This window comes from Blennius ocellaris, assembly GCF_963422515.1.
Source record: "Blennius ocellaris genome assembly, chromosome: 8".
NCBI lineage: Eukaryota > Metazoa > Chordata > Actinopteri > Blenniiformes > Blenniidae > Blennius > Blennius ocellaris.
The window spans coordinates 25,374,126-25,382,874 of record NC_137657.1 but is presented as its reverse complement, the minus strand read 5'-3'; the positions used below and the strand labels follow the sequence as shown (position 1 = coordinate 25,382,874).

The 8,749-nt window shown below is 41.4% G+C and overlaps 1 long non-coding RNA gene across 1 annotated transcript in view; it reads right to left on the bottom strand.

The window, feature by feature from the left end:
* Positions 1-3,136: 3,136 nt before the first annotated feature.
* LOC308132976 overlaps positions 3,137-8,749 on the bottom strand; it is a 63,703-nt gene continuing 58,090 nt past the window's right edge. The window contains exons 3-4 of the long non-coding RNA XR_013936712.1: positions 7,222-7,350; positions 3,137-4,168 (exon numbers count right to left, since the gene is read on the bottom strand). This is a non-coding gene — a long non-coding RNA (uncharacterized lncRNA). The remainder of the gene's footprint in view (positions 4,169-7,221; positions 7,351-8,749) is intronic.

The window sequence follows — 8,749 nt, the reverse complement described above, 5'->3', positions numbered from 1 at the left end:
GTGTGAGTGTGTGTGTGTGTGTGTGTGTGAAACAACACGCTGCCCTTGCTTGTCTTCAGGCCAGCCTCAGTGGGACGGACAGTTTGTGAAAATGACAGGACATGCCAACAAATTGCATCACTTCTGCCTCTGTGGCCGAGGACAATGGGCCACCATATGCCGAAGTGGGGGAAATGAATGGAGCTCATTTGTGCTGGCACCCCGCTCCCCAAGCCCCCCCCCACCCCGACCCTGCTGGGGCCTCCGTGGCACAGAGGCCGACACAGACAGACGAGCCCGCCCTACGCCACGCCGCTACTGCTACTGCTGCTGATCACATGATGCAAGGCCAGGAGAGAGGCTGGGTGTGTTTTCTCTTTAGATGAAGAATCAGTTCAATATGAATCCAGCTAATAGACGTCAGAGTGTTTTAGATTGAATTGCTGTCAGCGGTTAGAAAAGTGAATCTATTGCAAAAAAAAACCCCCATCAGACTATAACCAGAAAGTACATTTTATCCATAACTCAAGCAATTCAATTTCCATTTATTTTTTCTTGTAGTTCATCAACATTCAAAGTGTGATATTTAACAATTATCATTTATAATATATTAAAAATCAATAAAGAACAATATATTAGACTGTCTCACAAAACAAACAAAACTAACAAAAACAATTTACAAAATGTATCAAATCTTACGTTATGAATTTGGAAATAAGTGACAAAAATGTTATATTTTTCAATGATATTTGAATTATTTGAGAGGCACCCATAACTTGGTAAGTTTATATTTATCTGCGTCTTCTTGTGTGTGTGTGTGTGTGTGTGTGTGTGTGTGTGTGTGTGTGTGTGTGTGTGTGTGTGTGTGTGTGTGTGTGTGTGCGTGTGTGTGTGCATAGTCCTGGGATGATACCAGATGATTAAGGAGTGTCTGCTCTGTTGACATGAGATACTAATGAGGATGAAATGAGAAGGTCAGGACTCGTCTCCAGAAGAGGGGGGCACACACACACACACACACACACACACACACACACACACACACACCCTCCTCCCCCGGCAGCCACCAACAACAACAACCCCTCCCTTCCCTCTTCTTTTCTCCCCGTACCCCCAGTTGCCTCCCTCCTCAGGACGGACGAAAATCCTCATCTTAATCGCCACGCACGCACGCACGCACGCACGCACGCACGCACGCACGCACGCACGCACGCACACACACACACACACACACACACACACACACACACACACACACACACACACACACACACACACACACACACACACACACACACACACACACACACACACACGCACAGAAGCCTCTGATCAGGCCCCTGCATCTTCATAATGGAGGTAATTAGCAGCTCAACAAGGCCAGCTCAGCATTATGATTAGCACCTCTTTCTTTTTGAAGGCACTCAAAATGTGACCGTCTGTCAGTCCCACTGTTCTCCACCACACACATCAACAACATCAGGACACAACAGTTTACCGCTGGAGGTACTGCAACATGAGGACACTGAATATTCAAAGCAGGGTTAAATTTTATATATATATATTTTATATATATAGACATTATTATTATTAAATATAATTTTTTTGATAATTGCAATTTGATTTGGGCTCATCTATTCGGAGTTTTAAATGGATGGAAACAATAATCACTTTTTTTCTAAATACATCATAATATTAGTTTTCTCCTCTAAAGTGAAATACAAGCTGTGTAATCTGAAGTGGCCTTTCACAAACAGAAACATTCCTATTCATTATTTTGACAAATTATTATTCAGACATTTTGAAAATATCTAACACTTTTTTTTTTTTGGTTTAAATTTTGCTGAGTGCATACAGGATTGTGTGTATTTCTCAGCTGAATGACGGTTAATTCAGGATGTTTCATTACTGTGTAAAAATGACCGTTGCAAACTTGATTTTCCTTCTATATTCAAACGACACATTAATAAACACTTCAACTTACAGTGCAACGAGCTTAAAGGTTAAATAGTTTACAGAGTTTAATATTTAACAATTTATTCCAAAACTTAGTTTAACCTCAAAGAGGTTACATTGTAAAAGTATAATAATAAGAAGCCATTTGTGATAGTTTCAGGCAAATAGAGGAAAGTAAACTAAATTTTTTCCCCCAAACATTTATGATTAATCTGGTTTTGCAACATGTTTTTTTTTGGGTGTGGCACATTTGAAAGATTCATCTTAAAAGGATGTTTGGATCATCAGAGAAAGACGTTGACGGAAGCACGGACGGAGCGACGGGACATCAGTAAATGCAGGTGAAGTGACGGCTGCAACCTGTGTGAGTGCGGGGACAGTGTGGGGGTCTCTATCAGCACGGCGAACTGTTGACCCCGGCAAGAGGAAGGAAGTGCTCGGCCAGCTGCACGCCATTTTTCATCTCTCCGATAGGCCTCAAAAAAGAGGTAGCGGTGGGGAGGGGGTAGAGGGAAAACAGGGTGAGGGTCCGATAATAAAAGACAACAAAAAAAATAGTTGATCCTGTGAAGTGTGGCGAAGTGTTGGATGGAGGCCTCTTAAGCCGTGACCCCGGTGATTTTTAAAGAGCTTTCAGCGCAACTCGTTAATCAAAGGCTGATGTGTATCACGGTGACCCTTTCCACACACCACTGGTCCAACACTGGCCCACCACTGGCCCACCACCGACCAGGTGTCATTTGTCAATTTTCACAGTGGGCTCCAGATAAGAATCCTCAGGTTGTCTCAGCTTCTGTCACGAATGTGCTTTATCTTTTAAGGCAATTCAGGGAGGACAGAAGGAAGGATTACACTGTATTTAAATATATATATATATATAGTTCTTTTACAGTATCTGTCAACTTAATGGACACTGATGATCCACGTTCAAATCTGAGTGTTACTGAATCATTTCCATCCAGACAAAGTTCGATTTCGTACAGCCACCATTATATGAGGCTTAAAACTAGGTATTATGGTGCAGGAATATGTATAAGTCTGCACCACAAAAATCACACATAAACCTAAAAAAAACACATTGTTGGCTTGGCAGGTGCATTGTGAGTAATGGGTTTTTATGACAAATGAACAAAGAAACAAAACATTGCCTGGTTCCATTGGAGTGATTTCAAACATTCCTTTTTAATGGCAGGGCCCACAAAACAGCATTAATGATACAGATGACTGATTTATATTCATCTGCAGGCCTGATCGACGCAAAGTATGAGCTTATGAAAATGGGAGAGAAGCTGATGTTCAAATGATTAAGTGTGTTTGCCTTCATGAATGTTGTGTGTGTTTCAGAAAATGCAAAATACTGAGAAAAAGCCCAAATATCGAACCTGTTCAAAATTTAAGGTTAAAGTTTTTGTATTTTCGTTGTGGAAGACTCTCGTGTTTACATGGCAACATTTTGAAAATGATGTGCGTTTGCACGGAAATGGGAGACATGCTGAAAACGTCATAGTTTTCATGTGGGGCCACTAGTGGGTGCTGTTGTTTGTTTTTGTGATGAACTCACACGCACACACAGAGAACAATACGCTATAAACATTAACAACGTTAATGGTCTCGTGTAAACGGGGCACGATGTAATTCACCACATTTGAAAATTCTTGATGATTAGTTTTGTTTTTAACACATTTCCGCAGGAGGAGCCTTACTGGTTTCTCACCATGGCTTTTAATTGTGGACTTTATTTACAGGTATTTGCGGTTTTAGCTCTTGCAATCTTTTCTGAATATCTTCTCTTGCTCTTCATTTTCTCGCAGATTATCTCCCAAAGCATTTTATTATTTTGGTTGTCACATTCATATTTATTTGCTGTATCGCTCTCACACATTTGATAATTTTCTCCTGTGAATTTTTTCCAATCACTAACTCCAATGCATGCAAAACTCAATTGAATACTCTTATCATGCAATGCTAGTTATAACGCTATTCTGAGCTGATCTCTGATACAGTGCATGTAAACAAACGGTCTATTTCTTATCTTAGTAAATGAGACTGTCTAGAATAGTCCATGACTATGTAACTAAGATGGCTTTGTGGGGTTTTGGTTGAATATTGGACTGTGTGACTCAGTCCAAATGTAAACTTTCATTTATGGGTAGAACTCACATCAATATTGGACTTCAGAAGTTAAAGATTCAAGCTTTTCGTCTCCGGTTGGGGCCTCCGAATTCTTTTCCCCCTGCAAGAAGAAAAATAAATGGTTGAGAAGAGGGCTTTTTTTTCAGTCTTTAAACATTGTTTGATTTAATCTTGCGATGATAAATTATTTCAGCGACATTCAGAAAAAAACAAACAAAAAAAAAAAAACTTTTTGGGATCCAGCTGCTACACAAAAGGTGTTCAGACCCTATAAACATTAAGTCTTCATTCAGTCCAGTGTGATGTGCTCAGAGAGAGAGAGAGAGAGAGAGAGAGAGAGAGAGAGAGAGAGAGAGAGAGAGAGAGAGAGAGAGAGAGAGAGAGAGAGAGAGGAAAAATGAGCCTGCCAGTGGTTAATTGAGCATACAGATTCCTAATGTGTCAGGCGTTGGCCTCGCAGATGAGGGATGGCACTTTTTCACGATGCATCTTCCTTTGTTTCCTCTTTAAGGCTAATGAAGTCGGCCTCCTCGTCGCCACCTGGGCCGGACGCTCAGCCACCAGAGACACTCTCACATCCCCATTCACAAAGTCGAACAGGCAAGTCATCATCTCCATCCAGCTCCAAGACACACACACACACACACACGACACACTGACACACAAACCATCATACAGTGTACGCCAGCGCGTGCAGATAATAACCGGTGGGGTTATTAGCCGGACGTTTGGGTTCAACTCGCACTCCGGCGTCGACGTTCACAGCAAATTCATTATGGAAGCCACAGACCTGTTTATTTTTACTGTCTCAAAACAGCAAGCATCCATTACCCAATGATTTTGTCCTTTTTTTTGTTTTTGTTTTTTTTTTCCCTACATGCCTTTAGGTCACCCACTAATGAGCTTAACAGTGAGGAAAACGTGGAAGCGATTAGCCGAGGCTTGGCTGTTTGAACAACGCGGCGATGATATTCTACCTTATGATTACGGGCATTTATATCAACAGAAACAGGAGAAATAAAAAGGCTACGTCTTCACACGGATCTCAACGTGTGCGAGCAACTAGTCATCGCTGGCCGCCGCCTTCAACTCCCTCCTTATCCACCCGTTCACCAGGTTGGGCCCGGACCTCCTTTTAGCACAATTTTACTCTTTTGTAACTCGGGCCAAGTAGTTCTGGTCACCCCAACATGTTCAAGGTGCTCTGCCACCATATGTTTGCTCGCTGGGGAGCGGAGCAGGGGAAGGTCTGGACTCTATGACCTTCACCCAGGTCGAGCAATGAATACTCCAGGCTCGCCTGACTTGGGTTCATGCCAGGTGAACACGTCCCAGACAAGCAACCGGCGAGCATCTGACTGCACGAGACGGGGGGTGGGGGTGTCTAAAGAGGGACACTCTTGTTTTTGTTTTTGTGAACCAGGAAGTTGCTTTCTGATCTCTGGAGGACCAAGTAGAACCCATAAAGCAGGTATGACAGAGCGACAGCAGTATTTTGCTGATGACACCTTCTAATTTATTGAAATGTATTAATGTTTTTTGTCAGAGAAAACTCACATTTGACTGTAAATTCAAGAAAAATGACTCAATATGTGCCACAATAGAGCTTTGAATTGGAAACCAGTGTCATTCCTTATTCAAATCAGCTGCTATACTTACAGGGAGGCGCAATCATCACAGAAAGTACCAAACAGATATCAGTAAAATTAGATACACAGTAAACTGGTATGCACCATACATATATTTAATTGTACTGGTTATAAATATGAAACACGGTCAGTAGTGAGAGCATGCTGGCATTTAAAAAAAAAAAAATATTTAGAGAGTAGATCTGCCTTGCTACTCACTACTCTCATTGTTAGATATCGTGGCACACTTTTTATTGGCTGTGTATTTAAAATATTAATTTGACTTTAGCACTCCAAAAAGGCACTTTATACTTGTTCCCCATGTTTCTTTTTCTATAAATGTGACATGGACGAAGTCCTACTGGGACTCTTTTATATCGACTCCCAATAATCTCTCTCACTAATATAACTCACACATTTTAAATTAATATTTTACCAACAGTAGGTGACTTTTGCAAGAGAAGAAATTTGCATTAAATACACAAAACTGGTTGTGATTAGTAACATAATAAACACATTCGATATGCATGTGCTCACCGCTGCACTATAAACAGATGAAAAGCACCCCAGTAGTTTTTAAGTATACCTTTAAACAAAGGTTTGGTTGTTTTAGGCACATTTTCAATCTTTTAGGGTGATAAAGTGTCTTCAACTTAAAAGTTTTTCATGTCAATAACAAGTGAATCACATGCTTCTATATGTGTCGATCCAGAGTTTGAGTATTTTAGAGAATCATGTCGTGCAAAGTACACACTGTCTGCTCTGTTTCCTTTCAATCTGAATCCAACTTCCATTTTTCAGTTGTTACATTATATGACACCAATTCCTTATTTTAAGAAATAATCAACAGAGGCAATTTCCAAAAGCATTGCAGCAGAAATAACAGTTCCCTTTTTGGTTCTGCTGCTTGGAGGCAAAAGTGTTGTGGGTTAATACGCATCACTATAAAATATGAAAAAAAAAAAAGAAAGAGATTTATTTTTAGATTTAGAAGAAAACACAATGGAAAACAAAGTAGATTCACTTGTAGAATGACCAATATTTGGTTCTTTGTGGCTACATTCAATATTTATGTGACAGAATCATATTTAATATAATTGAAATTCAAATTTTGATTCAATTTTTGTCTTTTTATTGAAATGTTGCAGTTGAGTGTTCAGTCAAAGATTCATGAATGAATGACAATTCAGTGAACTTATTTTAGCCACAAGTTCACAAATCAGACACACACACACACACACACACACACACACACACACACACACACACACACACACACACACACACACACACACACACACACACACACACACACACTCCTTAATTTCTGACTTCAAAAATCAAACTATGTGATCATAACTTCAACATGTTTTTTTTTTTTTCTTTCATCACTTGAAACATTTGTGCGTGTGTGTGCGTGTGTGAGAGTGATTTGTACCTCACTATCAGCGTATGATCTCAGTTATGTTACAGAAATATTTAAAGGCACATGATGTAAACGTCCCACCTCCACCTCCGTGTTTACCTCTGTCAACACCTCCGTCCCTCTGAATTACTCCACCTGCCCGCGTGCAGAACAAGCAACAGATCAAACTAAAGATGTCGGCGTGTCCAAGTCAATGCGGGATCTTTACCGGGGGAAGACGAAAAGGCGCTGCGGGTAGAAAAAAATGCCATTACTCTCCAGATATTTCAAACATGTGTTGGCATTTATCTTGGTGGTCCATGTCCGAACGCTATAATGACAAACTCTTGTTATTAGTGGACTGAACCGCAGCCAAAGGCATGCCCACCCAAAACTTTAATCCCTTAATGTTCCCAACTCTTTAATTTAGTGTTATGGGGGGGTGGTGGTGGTCTTTTCATAGGTGCAGTAGTTGATGGAAGACGTGTAAGTAGAGTTAACAAACCAAACACATAGTTCACGCATATATTTTTCTAACTTTCATGTACTCTTTTGTCTTCTTCTCACTTTACTTTCATGGGAAAAATCAAAGAAAACAACCGACGGAGCGACTACTGTCACACCCACATGAAAAGAGATATCTATGTACACACATGCACACACGCACACACACACACACACACACACACACACACACACACACACACACACACACACACACACACACACACACACACACACACACACACACACACACACACACACATCATGGTCCCCTGATTTTGGATGGATAGATGGCTGGAGCGCACGGGGAGGGGGGGGGGGGGGGGGGTGTTGTGGTGCTGGTGGGGAATGAAATATATAATCTCCTCAAAAGAATGAGGCCCTCTGGGATTTTGTCAAAGTGGCCCCTCTGTGCACCGGGGGGGCTCGGGGAGAGTGCTGGAAGGAGGCAGACCCAAAAAAACATGGCCACTCCACTCACTGTAACCTGAGCCAGAAGGAGGAGGGGAGTGTGGGGGGGGGGGAAGCAATCTGTCAAATAATTAGCTGTTGCCCGGCACAAAGGTTTTATTTGCAGGAATTTCATCGAGGCAGGATTGAATAATATGTCGGCGCATTGTGTGGGGGTCATGGGAACATCATCTCTTGCTGGTGGGCCGTAAAAGACGGCTAAATGATAATGAGAAAAGGCTCCGGTAATTCAATTCCTCGAGCGTTGGTTTCCATCTTTCTCCTCCTCCTCCTCCTCCTCCTCCTCCTCCTCCTCCTCCCTCTGTCCTTTCTCTGTGCTCAGCTAATTGCGGAACTTCATGTTGATGTTGAAGTGGCCTCATTCAGCGTGCATGAAAACACACACTGTAGTATTAGCTTCAAACTGCCCAAAAAGAACACATTTATGGACCATTACTTGTTGTTGTTTTTTTTTTAAAACCTATTATTTACCCCAAGAAGCAAGAGAAAACAGATCCTATGACAAATTGGATGTGAACGTGCTTGATATTTCTGCCCGTGTTTAGATTGCCAGAATACAGATGAACAGACAATCAGCAGTTTGAATTTCCGACTCTCAAACCAGCCCTCTTTTTTTTTTTGCACGTTGACCTTTGGCCTTTGAGAGGAGCCAAGCAGGAAGTGGATAGTGTTA